A 17,292-nucleotide genomic window follows, 5' to 3' on the forward strand; every position below is an offset into this window, starting at 1 on the left:
GGCTCAGTTGAGCCTGAGGCCGGAATCCTACATCAAACCACACTGACGGCGCTTGAAAGTGGCTGTGATGTCCGGTTACGCTACCTGGAGTTCTTTGCGGGTAGGGGGGCTATCAATATGCCAGACAATATGTGAAGCCTTTTTAAAATAAAAAAAAAAAAGAAAATCTTTGTGGACATTTACTGCTTGTGTTTGTTTTAGCTGACCCTGACAGAAATGTTTTGAGTGCAGAAAATGTCGTGATTGGGTAACCTTATACAAAGCACTGTTGGCTGTTATTTCCTAAATGGAAAAACGCATTTCACTACAAGTGCACTTGCAACTGCACTGAAACTGCACTTGTAGTGCAAAGAGGATTTGCCCTTAGGAAATAACCCCCACTTTTGCATAAAACAGCTATTACATCACCCCAAAAGTGTTGTAGTGTTGAGACAATAATCCACACATTCTTGAGTAAGCCACTTTTTTATACCTGCACAATCACATGTGCATTTACCAAAGGTTTTTAACAATTTTTGCAGTAGCATTATCAAAAATTGAAATGTCCATTTCAGATAAAACAGGCCTGTGTAAAACCAACAAGAAAGCCAAAAAACTTGAACTTACAAAGTTCACATTAGGTAAAACCTGAAGGCTATATCAGACATCAGTATTTAGGAACTGGGTTTGATATAGCGTTCGGATGGGGGGAAATCACCCCTGGAAAAGCCAAATTTGGAAGATGCACACCAATTTCCCAATGTCAACATGTGCTATCTGCCATCAGGGGGGATCAAGGGTCGTGTTTTGGGGGAGCAAGCCCTTCCTCAACGCGACTTTATAATTGAGGAAGGGGTTGCACCCCCAAAACGTGTCCATTGATCTCCCGTGATGGCAGATAGCACATGTTGGCACACTGTGTGCATCCTCCAAATTTGGCTTTTCAAAACATTGCAAAAAAATTTAAAAGATTGAACCACAATACAAAAAGTGATTTTGTGGGGTTTTAAATTCGCCCCAAAACATCAATGATGTTATTATTTTTTTTAATAACATCATGGATTTTTTGCTGGATGTTTTGCAGTTCGGCATTACACCCCATGATCTCCCCGATCAGGATCTGTGCACTTTCTGAAGTAAAGCGTTCTCTATCCCTCACATCACGATCACCTAAAAAGAGATAAAGAAAAAAAAAAACAGGTCTCAAAAATCTGCCACCATCCATCTCTTTTACCTGAGCCTGTGGTCGCAGACACTCACCTGTTGTGGTGCCAATCTCCACCACATCTTCTTCATCCTCCTGCTCAGCTTGTGTTGGTGTAAGTTCCCCTTCTTCCAGAGGTGGGGGGTCTCTGGTCTCCTCGGATGAGGGGTGTCCTCCGAGTCTTTTCTCCCCTATGTAAAACAAAAATAGTATAATTAGCACACAGATATTTGATGGCAGAACTAGAAATAGGAAACATTGCTTGGAAGTGGGGTACAATTGTCTATTTTAGCCGAGTTCCAAGATGTATTTTTTTTATTGCCCTTTGTCAAGCTGCAATACTTTACCTGTCTAGTACAAGCTTCACAGATGGAGACCCCCCTATAGTATACACTGGAGCACCTGTGTGGCCCCCTAATAAAAATGGTGTTCTTGTGTCCCACACTAGTGCTCCAGTGTCCAGATGTGAAAACAGCTGCTCAGTGTCCTCTCCTTATACACAATCTAGTTTTCATTTAATTCTAGTAACAAACCCATCTACACAAACAAATATTTGGCATCCAAGTAGGCCCAAAAAAAATGTGGGAAAATGCATATGGCCTAAACAATGGTGTTCTAGATGCCGAAAGAAAAATGTTTGATACGAACGAATAATGGGCCCATGAACATTAAAGTTGCCCTTTTAAACGTTACAATTAATAAAAGCATATGGAGCAGCACGAACGTAATAAAGACAGAAAGAATAGGAACACAGCACAACTACTTACTTTTTTGCAGCACTCTCCGGATCTTTCGGTACTGCTCTGGCTCTCTCAACTTCAGGTCCGACCACCGCTTCCTGAGCTGATCTTTAGATCTTCGTACCCCGAAATTCCTGTGAAGGCTTTTGACCACTTTCGCCATGATCTTGGCCTTTCTGATGTTGGGGTTGGGGTAAGGCCCATACTTTCCGTCATAGTCGGACTTCTTCATGATGTCGACCATCTCCAACATCTCCCCAAAGGACATATTTGTGGCCTTAAAACGTCTCCTTCTGGATCGGGACGTGTCCGGATCCGGGCTTTCCTCCTCCTCCTCCTCGTTGCTAGAATTAGCATGCACCTGTTCTAACTCCGCCATGTGCTCTTCACCCACTGCGCCGAACGAAAAGGGGTGGGGAATAGACTAGAAAGAACGTCAGGGGCGGGTGGAGTTACACGCATGCGCAGTGTGTATAAAGCGTAACACGCGTGCGTATTACGTACGATCTGTGAGCGGAGGAAGGAGCATTGGACGCGCCGATCGTAAGAACGAAGGTAAGAGACAAACTTGTGCCTATACTGCTTCTAGATTGAGGCCTATATTGTAACAAGATTAGGAGAGTTTTGTCTGACATTAGGCTTTGTCTTGTGTTGTGTCTTGCAGTGAACTTGGATATGCTACTCAAAGATAATGACTTCATGTCAGTATTCATAGATATGTTACGGGAGCTGCCCTGTCTGTGGGAGATTAACCACCCCCATTTCAAGAACCAAACAAAGAGGAAGGCAGCACTGGTGCAATTGTGTGAAATTGTGACGCAGGTGATCCCCACGGCAGACATCACCTATTTAAAGATATTAATTGGTTGCCTGAGGAGCACATATCTAAGGGAGTGCAAGAAAGTCCTGGATTCACAGAGATCCGGAGCAGCAGATGACATCTATGTCCCCAGGATGTTGTACTACGACAGGCTGCATTTTCTGGCAGGCCAGACTGAACCCAGGCCATCCCTCTCCAGTCTTCCTTCCACGCTTCCTTCCCCCCCCGGCTGAGGCTTCTGACGCCCAACCTGGGCCTTCCAGGCCACATGTGGAGGAGCCCAGATTGAGCCAGGTATAGCATTCCTCGAAATATTTCTGCTTGTCCAATCAATGATCTTAACTAGATGTTAGTTGGGAGTACAAATTTAGGATTGGGATTGATGAAGCAAAACATTACAACCATGTCCCTTTTTCATACACAGGGATGTCTCAGCCAGGAGGTGGCCGGGCCGAGCCGGCTGGCTGATCTGCAGGTCCCTCCACCCCCCCTGAAAAGAGAAAGTGGCAGTAGGAGGAGTGCCCTAGAGGAGGCTGCTATAGGATTCTTTTAGAGGGCTACAGAGGTCCTGGGAGCACCCCACACCATGGAGGAGAACATTGCTGCCTTCATTGCATATAAAATGCAGAGGATGGAGGAGGGCCAACAAGTCATGTGTGAGGCCCTCATATTGGAGGCTCTTGAGAAAGGTATGAGGGACCAAATGACACCTCAGACACACCTTTGTGATGGTCCTCCTCCTCCTCCTGCAGGTCCTCCTCCTCCTCCTCCCTCTCCTCCAGGTCCCCCCAGTCCTCCTCCAGGTCCTCCCAGTCCTCCTCCAGGTCCTACTCCTCCTCCTGCCACATCTCCAACTGCACAGCCACAGCCACAGCCCGGAAGGAAGCGTGGAAGGAAGACCAGACAGTGATTGCCCTGGGTTCAGTCTGGTCGGCCAAAAGATGCAGCCTCTTGTGGTACCACAGCCTGGGGACACAGATGTCATCTGCTGCTATCCGGATCTCTGCGAATTCTGGACCAGACTGCCCTCCCTTACATATGGACTCCTCAGGCCACCAATTTTGATGTTGAAGAATTGATGTCTGCCGTGGGGGTCCCAGGCTTCGCTAATTTCTCCTGTTGATCCAGTGTTGCCTTCCTCTTTGTTTGGTTCTGATCCCTTAATAAAGGATTTTTGTTTTGAATTATACTCTCCTATGTGTTTTACTTCAAAAAGGACAGTTTGTTTGTGAGGATTCAGGTACATTTCAAATATACAATGTGAAATGAACAAGGGACACCAACACCAAACAATCTCCTGGAGATTAAATAATACAAGATATCAATGGTGTTGGGGTAACTTGACACACAAAACACACCCAAAAATATTCTGGAGTAAAAATAAAAATAACATTGAACAAAGATCAGCCTTAGAAAAAATCAAAACATTAAAGAAAAAAAAAGGCTGAAAATCCAAAAAAAAAAATAATAATATAAAACTGTCAGATGTGACAACTAATAACAATATATTCAGGGAATCCCACTAAAAAAACACAAATAAAAGTTTGTGTGAAGTGTGTGTGAATATGAGCAGCAAAACTACTTAATTCTTGTCACATTATAAAGAAGAAGATGTATTAAACCATTTTTAACATTGCAGCGTGACGAAAGTGCTGTATCCATTGCGAACGCTAAGTTTACCAGAACGAGCTGTCCCATCTCGGAATTTCTTCTGAGCATGCGTGGCACTTTGTGCGTCGGAACAGGCCACACACGGTCGGAATTGACGCGATCGGATTTTGTTGTCGGAAAATTTTATCTCCTGCTGTCCAACTTTGTGTGTCGGAAAATCCGATGGAAAATGTCCAATGGAGCCCACACACGGTCGGAATTTCCGACAACAAGCTCCGATCGGACATTTTCCATCGGAAAATCCGACCGTGTGTACGGGGCATAACACCAAATCTGAAATGGTCTCTCTCTGTCTCTATCTCCCTCCCACATATTCACCTACGGAAGTGTTCCTGGTTGTTCTAACTTTTTATGGTTGCTCACACAGACTAAAAAAATCTTTAAACCTTTGTTAACCCGTGAAACACTGCATATGTTTCAGGGACTCTTGTTAATTTAAATATTATTTGGTTTAGCATTTTCTCAATGTCATTTCCATTACTAAAGACCTACCCTTTCCCCCTGCTTAACCCCTCTACGACAGCAACGTGCCTTTATGCAGCAGAAAGGAGGTTGAGCCTTAAGGCCCTGTCAGCGCATATATATGCATTGATGTCTTGTTCTGAGGTGCACTCCATCAGTTCAACCAGAACTGTGACTGATCTGTCACTGATTGCTCATGATCAATTTCCAACCATCAGAAGCTGTTAGTACAGGATCCCGGTGGCATCAGCAATGATCGCTTCTCGGCCTTTTGGCTAAGATCAAGTGTAGTATCGACTTTAGCCCTTAGGGGTGTCTCTGCTTCACAGCTAGGACGTTGAGAACCACTTGTATCTATCCAAGCTAATTGGTCCTTGTGGGGTACCCTCTGCTCGGCCTGGTAGGATCGTTGATTAAATTCAGCTTCACCTACTTGCTGCTATTGGGTTAGAGGCTTAGCCCCCACAGGGAACGAGATTGCGGTCTTCCCTCCTCCCCCACTCCGCATTACTACCTCCGGGCAGTAGATGCTAGAGCCTTTTTAAAGGCTACAAAAAAGAGCGAAGACGTCGAGGAACCAGAAGGAAGCCGCCTAAGAAACATCTGAAGCGACATCCAAATCCTTGACGATGGGGAAGAGCGAAAAGAAGACCGGAAAAGAGAAGAAGAACCCCGTTCCAGCCACTTCCTCCAAGCCCGGGAATGCCGCTGCCTCAACCCCCGCCCCTACCCCGGCCGGCACCAGCCGACCAGGACCAGCCAAGCCAGACCAGCCTGCAGACGGGCTCCCAGCTTTGGAGCCATGGATGAAGCAGACGGTCGTGCTGCAGCTGAAGGAGGTGGACGGAAGAGTCCCCGACATGACCCCGGAGATCTTTGGAAAGAAGATGATCCTGGAACAGGGGTTCAGCAAAGCGGAGACGCTTTCTGTGCAGGCCTTCACAAGAGGTATATTCTTTATAACTTTTGTGTCGTTCCAGGTCTGCAGAAGATACTGGGAGATGGTGAAGACCAGTGGCCCTGAATCCCCTTTCCGGAAGTTCACTGCGAACTGCCCCATAACACGGGACGAAAAGCGGGTGACAGTGGCCATGAGGAACCCCCATACCAGTGGAAAGGACATAGCCACCTACCTCCAGAGGTTCTGCACCGTGGTGAAGGACCCGATCCAAATCTTCGATGCCAACGGCTTCTGGATAGGTAAGTGGTCTGTGCTCTGCAAACTGAGGAAAGACCCTTCGGGGGACATCCAGCACCTGCAGCCTTTCTTCTCCCTGGGATCCTCCGCAGGAATCCTCTTCTACCCCGGCATACCCTACAACTGTAACAAGTGTGGGCAGCCGGGACACATAGGGAAGGATTGTACAGAACTTGCTTGCAAGTTCTGTAGGGTGACAGGCCACGAGACCAAGGACTGTCCGAGGTCCAAAGCCTGCAACCTTTGCGGACTGGCAGAGCATGTCTTCAGACACTGCCCCCAGAGAACCCGGACCTACGCTGGAGCCGTAAGCCAGGGTAAGCCATCCGGGAGAAAGCTGCCAGAAAAACCAAAAGAACCTCGAAAGGCCAAAGGTAAGTCCACCCCCGCCCCACCTGCCCCTGCCCCTCCTGCCCCATCCCCTACCTCCAGCACACCCCCTCCCACCCCCTCTGTGCCGGAGGAGCCCCTCCCCACCCCTTCCCCCCCAACCTGTCCTCCCTGGAGGACTTCCCCACCCTCCCACCCCCCTCCACCCCCACCAGTGGCCCAAGAGGAAGCCGGAAACGTAAGCCAGAGAGCCCAACAGCTGAGGAACCCGCCACCTCCACCAAACGGCCCAACGGGGTCCAACGCGACAGCGAGGGACCCAAGCAAGTAGTGGAGGACCTAGAGTCTGCAGGAGAGGAGGAGGAAGGGGAGGAGATCGTGGTCGACCCTGAGCATGACCTCCCCCCCAACGTCCACATCAGCCAGCAGATGATGGAGTCTGTCCTTGAGGAGCTGGGCCTGGCCCAGGACACAGGACAGGCAGAAGACGCAACGGAAGAGCCACCCCCCCCCTCCGGGGAGGTAAGTTCGGACCCTTGTTAACTGGACCCTCATACCCTTTTTCATTATGGCTGAGATCTCAATCTTTTCCATTAATGTGAGGAGTATCAAGGATACATCTAGAAGGCAAGCGGTCCTGACCTTTCTTTCAAGTCAGCAGAGTGATGTCTACATGCTTCAGGAGTGCGCCCTTCCTCCCTTGAGGAGGTACACTCATCTGTCCTCCCAGTGGACCCTTGGTCCCTCCTACTGGTCCGGGGGTGGCGATTGCAAGTCTGCAGGCGTAGCCATTCTGGTCAGGGGTGGGCGTTTCACGGTTGACTCTATCCATGAGCTAGTCTGTGGCCGTCTTTTGGTCATAGACGGCTCGTGGGTGGAAGAGCCAGTTAGGCTCATCAACATGTACGCCCCCCCAGACAAGAATGTGCGGCTGGAACTCTTCCAGACCCTGCGGACCCAACTCGTCACCACCAGAACAGTAGTGATCGGCGGTGATTTTAACTGTCCGATCGAGGAGGATGGGCGCAGCTCCAGCATATACGCAAAACTTGATGCTACTTCTAGGCTGCTCAAGGAGATGATCTCGGAGGCCTCCTTGCAGGACGCCATGGGATCCATAGGGAAAGGGACCGTGAACTATTCGTGGTGCCGACCCGATGGATCTGTGCGTTCCAGGATTGACTTCGTGCTCACTTCAAGAACAGTCAAGCATCGTGAGTTCTCCATGGTCCCCTGCTTTTTCTCTGACCACAGGGCTATTCACTTTCGGGGTGACCTGGGCGAGGGCTTTGCCCGCGGACCGGGTTCCTGGAAGCTGAATAGCACCCTGCTGGAAAACGAGGAATTGATGGGGGAACTCCGAGAAGCCTATGCCACCTGGACGGAGGAAAAGAGATTCTTCGGAAGGGTAAGTGACTGGTGGGAGTTTGTGAAGGTTAAGCTGCGTAGCTTCTTTCAGGCAAGGGGACGCCAGCGTGTGTGTGCCAGGAGGAGGGAACTCAGGAGACTGCAGCGTCAGTTGCAGTCCCTGCAGGACCTTCAGCACTGTGGCTGGGACGTTAGGCAGGACCTGGAGGACACCAAGAGGAGCCTGAAAGGACACTTCGAGGAAGAATCCAGGCACATTGTCTTCCGTGCCAAGGTGGAGAATCTTGAGAAAGGTGAGAAGTGTAATTCTTTCTTTTTCAGGAAACTCCACTCAGGACACACACCCTTGTCAGAGTTGCGCGACGAGACCGGAACACTCCAGAAGGGGAAGAAGGCTGTGATGAAAGTGGTCAGCGACTACTACACCAACCTCTACTCCCCGAAAGAAACGGACACACAGGCGGCCGACAGGTTCCTGTCAGGTATCTCTAACCAAATTGATCCTGCAGGTTCATCAACCGTCAACGCCCCCTTGGTGCTGGAGGAGCTGCACTCTGCCGCTAAATCCTTTAGGCGAGGCAAGACCCCGGGCTGCGATGGTCTCCCAGTTGAACTCTATGTAGCACTGTGGGATCTCGTGGGCCCGGACCTGCTCGAGCTGTACGAGGAGATGGTGGTGCAGGGCAGAATGCCTCAGTCACTGAGGGAGGGGATGATCACGATTTTGTATAAGCGGAAGGGGGAGAGATCGGATCTTAAAAATTGGCGTCCGATCTCTCTGCTGAACGTGGACTACAAAATCCTCGCCAAGGTCCTGGCCAACAGGCTGAAGTCTGTCATCGGACAGATCATCCACCCGGATCAGACTTGCGGCATTCCTGGTCGCAGGATTGCGGACAGCCTTGCGCTTGTCCGGGACACGGTCCAGTACATTCATGGCCGCCGTGTGCACGCGGCCCTGGTCAGTCTTGACCAGGAGAAGGCCTTTGACCGTGTCTCCCACGAGTTTATGTGCAGAGCTCTGCGCAGGTTTGGTCTTGGGGAAATGTTTTGTTCGTATGTAAATGTAATGTACACTGACATTTCTAGTTTGGTGCTGGTAAATGGCTGGAAAACTGACCCCTTTCCAATTCTGTCTGGGGTCAGACAAGGCTGCCCTCTCTCACCTCTGCTTTTTGTTTGTTGTATAGAGCTCTTCGCCCGAAGCATCAGACGGAACCCAGAGATCAGGGGGATCACCGCACCAGGACCGGACAGACGGGAGGTCAAGTGCTCACTCTACATGGACGACGTGACGGTGTTCTGTGCTGATCGGCGCTCCATCGACACACTCGCCCAGACCTGTGAGGACTTCGGCCAAGCTTCAGGGGCAAAGGTCAACTGCGGGAAGTCAGAAGTCATGCTCTTCGGAAAGTGGTTCCTGCCTTCTTCTGCACCAATTCCTTTCAGCGTCAAGACGGACTTCATCAAAATCCTTGTGGTCTGGTTTGGAGCTGAGGGCGCAGCCCTGAAGTCCTGGGAGGAAAGACTGTCAAAGATGCGACAGAAGTTTGGACTTTGGAGCCTCAGAGAACTCACCATGGAAGGCAAAACACTGGTACTCCGCAGCGAGATCCTCCCTGTGTTGCAGTACCTCGCCCAGGCCTGGCCCCCTCGGGTCAACACCTGTAAAGCCATCACCAGGGCGGTGTTTCACTTCATCTGGAGCTCCAAAATGGACAGAGTGAAGCGGGCGGTTATGTTCAAGGAACCCCTCAAGGGCGGTAAGGGCGTGCCCGACATCGCTACACTATTGAGGGTGTGCTTTGCTTGTAACTGCATCCGCAGGACATTGGTGGACAGAACTGTGGACTCTGGTGGTAACTCTATGTCCCGTTTTTTCCTCCTGCCTCTTTGGAGGACCCTTGGATGGGACAAATGGGACAGCTCCATCCCCTACAACTGGGACACGCCTTGGTACTACTTGGACACCTTCAAGTTTATCAAGGAGCTGGGGCTACATGGAGTGAAGCCCGACTTGTGGAAGCCAAAAACTATCCACAAGTTGATCAGAGCATCGGACATTGTTGAGACTGTTCCAGGCCTCCCTTCAGCCACTTGTAAAGTGGTCTGGAGAAATGTTTCTTCAAAGAGACTCACCAACAGGCACAAAGATCTGGCATGGATGGCAATCCAAGGGGGGCTGCCACTCAGGACATTCATGCATGCCAGAAACCTGTGTAGATACAGGCACTGCCCCTTTTGCATCATCCAGGAGGAAACTGCTCTGCATGTTTTCTGGGAGTGCCCCTTTGCACAGGACCTGTTGAGGGCCCTGGAACCTGAACTCAAAGACTTTGTACCACAGACTGCAATCACACACTTTGGTGTGTTGAACGGACTCTTCTGTGGAACTCATTCACAGGAGGACATTGACGGTGCCTGGCGGGTGCTGTGTTGCTTTAAGGACGCTTTATGGTGCGCCAGAAAGCGCCTCATCCACCAGCGGGAGAGGATGTCCATCGAGGACTGTCGCAGACTGGTTCACAGTCTGCTCAGAGACTATCACCTGATGGACTTCAAGGAGGAAGAGGAGGTCTGAAGATTTCCCCATCCCCCCCCCCCTCTCCCCCGTGTATCCTTTGGCAGTTCAAATAAAGCTTCGGGCCTGTGAACTCTTTACTCCCTCCCCTGCCCCACCTTCTCCACCCCCCCCATCACACCCGTTGCCCATTTGAATGTTATTTGACTGTATGACTGGACTTTTTGTGAAATGTTTTTTTTAGTACTGCTTTCAGGGTAATGCGGCGTCATGCATGATGTGATGTTTCGGGGTATTACTACTCTGCACAACACATTAGGCATCATACCGCAGGATGAATGTAATTTATTTGTATGCTTGGTGATGTATTGTAATGTAGTGTATTTATGCGCTGCGTCGCAGTACAGATTGGATGTACCCTGTTTAAGTATTTGTTTTTTTGTATATTTTCTTGCAAAATAAAGTATACATTTTTCAATCAAAAAAAATCAGCAATGATCTGGAGCCCCTCGACCTTTTGGCTAAGATCAAGTGTAGTATCTGTTCTTATCAGTTTCCAGAGGAGGCGCTGTACTCTCAAAGGGGAGAGCCAGCAAATCCAATGGTGTTATAGTGCCTGGAAAGGCGGTTTCAGCAGGGACTATGCCAAGCTGCCCGACAGATACTGGTGGCTGGCCGATGGTTGAGTCTGAGCCGTCCGGAAGGGTGCTCCTGGTGAGGATAGGTGCTGCATCTGGGTCTGACCAGAGGGTGGGGTCCCTGGCCTTCTGGCCTAGATTGTGGTAGCTCTAGCTACGGACAGTTATTCGGGAGAGAACGCTTACTCCCCTTTTTGAGGGGGGGGAGTGATTCGTTTTTCCTGAATGTAATTAGGAAGGAGTGATGGGAGCGACGGTGGAGCCTGATGGTAAAGGGCTCTCACCAAGCTCCCTGAACTTCATGTCTTTCTGCCTGGAGTGGGGGCGGCTGTGGTCTGGGTCGTTGGTCAGGGTCCTGAAAGCCTATGGAGTATGTGCCCCTGGAGTGGCAGTCCAGGGGTGCCAAAAAATCAATGTGAGTGAGAGTCACTTTGGTTTGAGGCACCACGGTCACTGCACCATAGAACACGCTTTTTTAGCACCTGCCTCTTGGGCCAGGCCTTTTGGCTGGGACCAGAAGAATTTTTTAATCCTGGCCAGTGGGCCTGGTCATTGTTTCACACAATGGCCACCTTTTCACTCTCCTCTTCACTTATTCCTTCCCCACTTTATTTTATTTATTAAGCCTATGTTTGTCACTTTTTGTATTTTTGTGTTTCTACACGGTTTGTTGCACTGTGTGATGAGTAGAGTTGCAGGTCCTTTGGCCAGCCCTGAAGTCTTGGGAGGGGGTGGATAATAGGCCTTTTGGCTTGGTTTACCCTCTCTCATGGGGTCTCCCTTCGGGGGAGCCTCACTTAGTACTTGGGTGGGTCTGTTTTGGCAGGCCTTCCAGAGAACGGGGTCCGTCTGGTTTCAGTCAGATGGACCAAGTGTATGTACCCTTGTCCCCGTCTGGAGCCTAAAGCCCCGGGGGATTCAGGGCAATGTACTCTGATTTTAGAGGGCTTGTGTACTCGTTGCTTTTTTTTGTGTTTCACTCTTTATGTGTGTGCACATTTTTTTGTCACGGGTGAAGTTTTTGGGTGTGTTATTGCACGCAATAGGCTTTCAAAAAAAAAAAAATGATCTGGAGCCCCTCCTACTGGCCTCAAGCAGAATGGCACAGGCAGGCGAATCGCTGTCATGTTACATCGGGTGCGCGGCCACGACGAACGGATTAGATCCCGAACCGATCAATCCCCAGTCCCAGGCCAATGATATCTGGCCTGGACCTAGTGATCACTTCTGGCAAATAAGATCCTTCCCCTGCATGTGTAAATACTGCAGGGGAAGTGATGTCATCTCTCCTCGTGGAAGTATTTTCATTCCAGAGAGAGGAGAGACAACATCTAAGCGTGAGCTACACCAACACTACACTGTGTCACCCAGTGCAGTGTTCATATTTTTTTTTCTGTAATGGTGTCATTAGTGACACTAATCAGCGTTAGGGTACTTAGTGTAGGCCCAGATAGGTCTAGGGACCCCCCTAATAAAGGTTTACCCCTTGATCACCCCCTGTCACCAGTGATCACTGTACAAGTGTCACGGGTGACGCTGGTTAGCTAGATGTTTTTTATACCGTCAGGGCACCCGCCGTATATTACCCAATAAAGGTTTAACCCCCTGATCACCCGGCAGGTGACATCAGTTAGGTTTTAGCATCAGTCAGGGTCTACGTCGCCCCAGGCAGTGTCAGATTAGTGCCAGTAGCGCTAACACCCACGCACACACCATACACCTCCCTTAGTAGGATAGTGTCCAAACGGATCAATATCTGATCAGAACTATATTAGCGTCCCCAGCAGTTTAGGGTTCCCAAAAACGCAGCGTTAGCGGGATCAGCCCAGATACCTGCTAGCACCTGCATTTGCTAGCACCTGCATTTAGCCCCTCTGCCCAGCCCAGCCCACCCAAGTGCAGTATCAATCGTTCACTGTCACCTACAAAAACACAACACACATAACTGCAGCATTCATAGAGTCAAGCCTGATCCTTGCGAATGCTAACAGGTTTTTTTGTAGCATTTGAATCAGTTGCTGACAGTCAGGTGCTTTTTTTCCTGCTAGTCTCACTAGTATACCAGTAAATTTAGAGACCAAAATGTCAAATCGAAGGTATACTAGTGAAGAGGCCTACACGTTTCTGAGCATGACAGATAGTGAAGAGGAAGTCACTCATCTGTCAGATTCAGGCTCAGAATATGAACCAGTAGACAGCAGCGGCACCCTGACAGATAGCTCTGATGACGGAGTTGTGGTCCCTGCCAAGGTCAGGCGCACCAGACCCCGTTTTTCTGCTGTCGTTGAGGTGCAAGAACTGCAGGGCTCTCGTATGGAGCAGAGAGCCAGTACTAGTGCCACTTATCCTTCTGGTGAACTGGCAAGCACCAGCGGCCTAGTACATCCTGGTCGTACATACAGCACTGCAGTATCAAGTGTTGACGTGGCGAGTCCCATAAGTGCAGTTCAAGCTGGTGATGTGGCTAGCACGAGTAAAGTCCCGCAGCCACCATGAAGGCAAAGACAGGCCCGTCGAGCCCATAGTGCCCTTCCTGCTGCATTTGACAATCCTAATTGGGATCCCACCACTTCTGCAGCCCCCGTACTTCCCCCATTCACTGGCCAACCCAGAATTTAGGTGAAAACAGTTGATTTGACGTCACTTGATCTTTATTCACTGTTTTTCACGGAAGATCTCTATAGATCTATTGTGGACCAAAGCAATTTATCTGCTGGTCAATTAATGGCTGCTAATCCCAAGCTGACCCTTGCCAGAGATTGGAAACCTATTACGGTTTCCAAATTTAAGACCTTCCTGGGCCTATCCCTCCTCATGGGCATAACTAAAAAGAGTGAGTTGCAGTCATATTGGTCCACTGACCCAATTCACCATATGCCCGTGTTCTCTGCCTCCATGACCAGGACACGATATGAGCAGATCTTGCGGTTCATGCACTTTAATGATAATGAACTCTGTCGTCCTCGGGGTGACCCTGGATTTGATCGCCTCTACAAAATTCGGCCCCTCGTAAACCACTTCAACCAACAGTTTGCAGCCTTGTTTACTCCCCATCAAGTTGTCTGCGTTGATGAGTACCTGATTAAGTTTTCTGGCCGCTTGTCATTCAAACAGTATCTTCTCAGCAAGCGTGCCAGATACGGGGTCAAGATGTACAAGCTCTGTAACAGGGCCACAGGCTATACATATAGTTTTATGGTTTACGAGGGGAGAGATAGTTACGTAGAACCAGAGAACTGCCGAGACTACATAGGGAGTGCTGGTAAGATTGTGTGGGACTTGGTGTCATACTTATTCGGAAAGGGGTACCACTTATATTGGACTATTATTACACGAGCGTGCCACTTTTTAGTCACTTGTTTGATCGCGGAATTGGTGCATTTGGCACCATGCAATCTAATCGCTGGGGGTTACTCCAGCGGCTTGTAGAAGCTCGTCTTAGGCTGGGGAGAGACCCTGCTTGAAGTGTAATAATTTGCTCGCTGTGAAGTGGAGGGATAATAAGAATGTTTTCGTTCTGTCCTCCCTTCACGCAGACACGATGGTCCAAATTCCTACTGGTGTTGTGGAGAAACCCCTCTGTGTCCACGAATATAACCTTAATATGGGAGGGGTGGACCTCAATGACCAGTTGTTGGTGCTGTACCTAATTGCCCGTAAGGCCAGACACTGGTACAAAAAAGTGTCTGTATATTTATTTGAATTGGCTTTGCTGAATGATTGTGTGCTATACAAAGCTTCAGGACGAATTGGATCCTTCCTTAAATTCCAGGAAGATATCACAGCCCTTCTGTTTCCAGATGGTGCTGTGGCCCAACTTCCCAATCCAAATGCAGTGAGCCGGCTGCATGAGAGGCATTTTCCGCATGTCCTTTCTGGTACCCCTACCCAACAAGCCCCCCAAAGAAGATGTTGTGTCTGTAGAAAGAGCGGATATAGGCGTGACACCTGCTTTTATTGTCCCTCCTGTCCTGACCAACCTGGTCTTTGCATTGGTGACTGTTTAGAACGCTACCACACACTAGTGGAGTATTAGTGTAGGGTACAGCATTGTACAGTCCTAGGCATACTAACACAGGGTCTCAAAAGATGTGACGGCCATCACATTTTGAGAGACCCTAATCTGGAATGTTTACAGTTTATATAAAAGTGCAAAAAAATAAACACAAAAACACACAAAAAATATAACAAAAGTGCCAAAAATTGTTTTTTTTTCTCTCTATTGTTCTCTCTCTTACGTTCACTCTTTTATTGTCTGCTCTATTGTTCTCTCTCGTTTGTTACTGTATTTTAGAACTATAATGTTTTATTTTTACTGTTTTATTGTATTTGCTTTAAGGGTATGGTAAGTCTTACTGTTATACTGTTATTGTTAACCATCATTTGCTTAGCAGCTGCAGCACGGGTTTATTTATTCTGACAGCTATAGTGTTGGCTCCCACAATACATAAAGCCATGACTCCAGCGCTGTAGGAGGTGATTTTACCACCACGGTTAAAAAAAAAGAGCTTATATGCCAAAGCATGGGGGCAGGGGTGGAGGAGCGATTTGCTCGTAGCATTAGGGGCGGATTGTCCCCATGCTTCGGCATATATTTTTTAGGCACAGATTGCGTTAAAAAATGTTTTCTTTTGACTGTTTTATTGTATTTGCTTTGCAGGTATGGTAAGTCTTACTGTTATACTGTAATGTTACTTTGTTTTATTGTTAACCATCATTTGCTTAGCAGGTACGCCATTCAGCTGCAGCACTGATTTATTTATCTTGACAGCAACAGTGTTTGCTCCCACGATACATAAATCAGCGACTCCAGAGCTGTAGGAGGTGATTTCACCACCACAGTTAAAAGAAAATGGTGCATGTATTCCCATCATTAGAAGTGGGTGGATGAAGGGAGGTATTCTAATGGTGGGCATACCCACTGATCAATCTCTTGTTTTTGTTCAGCCCACAGACTGCATGAAAAAAAGAACATTACAATATATGCCCAACAAGGACCAGCAACATACTGGTATGTTGCTGGACTTTGAGTGGTTATAGCAGAATGATCATCTTGGTATCATTCTTTTCAGCCAGCAGTCAGCTTTCATGTAAATGCAATCCTAGCAGCTAATTAGCCTCTAGACTGCTTTTACAAGCAGTGAGAGGGAACGTCCCCCCCCTCCCACCATCTTCCATGATGACCAGAAGGGCTCCAATCATCTCTATGGCCTAAGAAACCGGAAGCTACAAGCATTTCATGTCTTAGGTTTCGCCGGATATAAACAGTGCCATTGGGAAATTGGGAAAGCATTTAATCACACCAATCTTGGTGTGATCAGATGCTTTGAGGACAGAGGAGAGATCTAGGGTCTAATAGACCCCAATTTTTTAAAAAAGAGTACCTGTCACTACCTATTGTTATCATAGTGGATATTTACATTCCCTGAGATAGCAATAAAAATGATTAAAAAAAATGAAAGGAACAGTTTAAAAATAAAACAAAAAAGCAAAATAAATAATTAAAAGAAAAAAAAGCACCCCTGTCCCCCTGTGCTCACGCGTAAAGGCGAACGCAAGCGTCGGTCTGGTGTCATATGTAAACAGTAATTGCACCATGCATGTGAGGTATCACCGTGAAGGTCAGATAGAGGGCAATAATTTTAGCAGTAGACCTCCTCTGTAAATCTAAAGTGGTAACCTGTAAAGGTTTTTAAAGGCTTTTAAAAATACATGTAGTTTGTCACCGCTGCACATTTGTGCACAATTTTAAAGCATGTCGTGTTTGGTATCCATGTACTTGGCATAAGATCATCTTTTTTATTCCATCAAACATTTGGGCAATATAGTGTATGTAGGTGCATTAAAATTTAAAAAAGTTTTTTTTCCAAAAAAAAATGAGTTTGAAAAATTGCTGCGCAAATACTGTGAGAAAAAAAAAAGTTGCAACACCCACCATTTTAATCTGTAGGGCCTTTGCTTTAAAAAAAATATCATGTTTGGGGGTTCAAAGTCATTTTCTAGCAAAAAAAATATTTTTTCATGTAAACAAAAAGTGTCAGACAGGGCTTTGTCTTTAAGTGGTTAGAAGAGTGGGTGATGTGTGACATAAGCTTCTAAATGTTATACATAAAATGCCAGGACAGTTCAAACCCCCCCCGAATGACCTCTTTTTGGAATGTAGGCACCCCAAGCTGTTTGCTGATAGGCACGCTGAGTTCATGGAATATTTTATATTTTGCCACAAGTTTCGAGAAAATTACAAACTTTTTTTTTTTTTGCACACTAAATAATATATTGTTCAAACATGCCATGGGCATATGTGGAATTACACCCAAAATACATTCTGCTGCTTCTCCAGAGTATGGGATACCCCATGTGT

At 47.8% G+C, this 17,292-nt stretch overlaps 1 protein-coding gene and 1 pseudogene across 1 annotated transcript in view; one reads left to right on the forward strand and one right to left on the reverse strand.

Moving 5' to 3' along the window:
* Positions 1-17,292, reverse strand: part of ANKRD33B (ankyrin repeat domain 33B) — a 361,104-nt gene that overhangs the window by 44,293 nt on the left and 299,519 nt on the right. The window lies entirely within an intron of this gene.
* Positions 5,132-5,300, forward strand: LOC141146477 (U2 spliceosomal RNA; annotated as a pseudogene).

The sequence above is a fragment of the Aquarana catesbeiana genome, linkage group LG05, assembly GCF_042186555.1.
Source record: "Aquarana catesbeiana isolate 2022-GZ linkage group LG05, ASM4218655v1, whole genome shotgun sequence".
Lineage (NCBI taxonomy): Eukaryota > Metazoa > Chordata > Amphibia > Anura > Ranidae > Aquarana > Aquarana catesbeiana.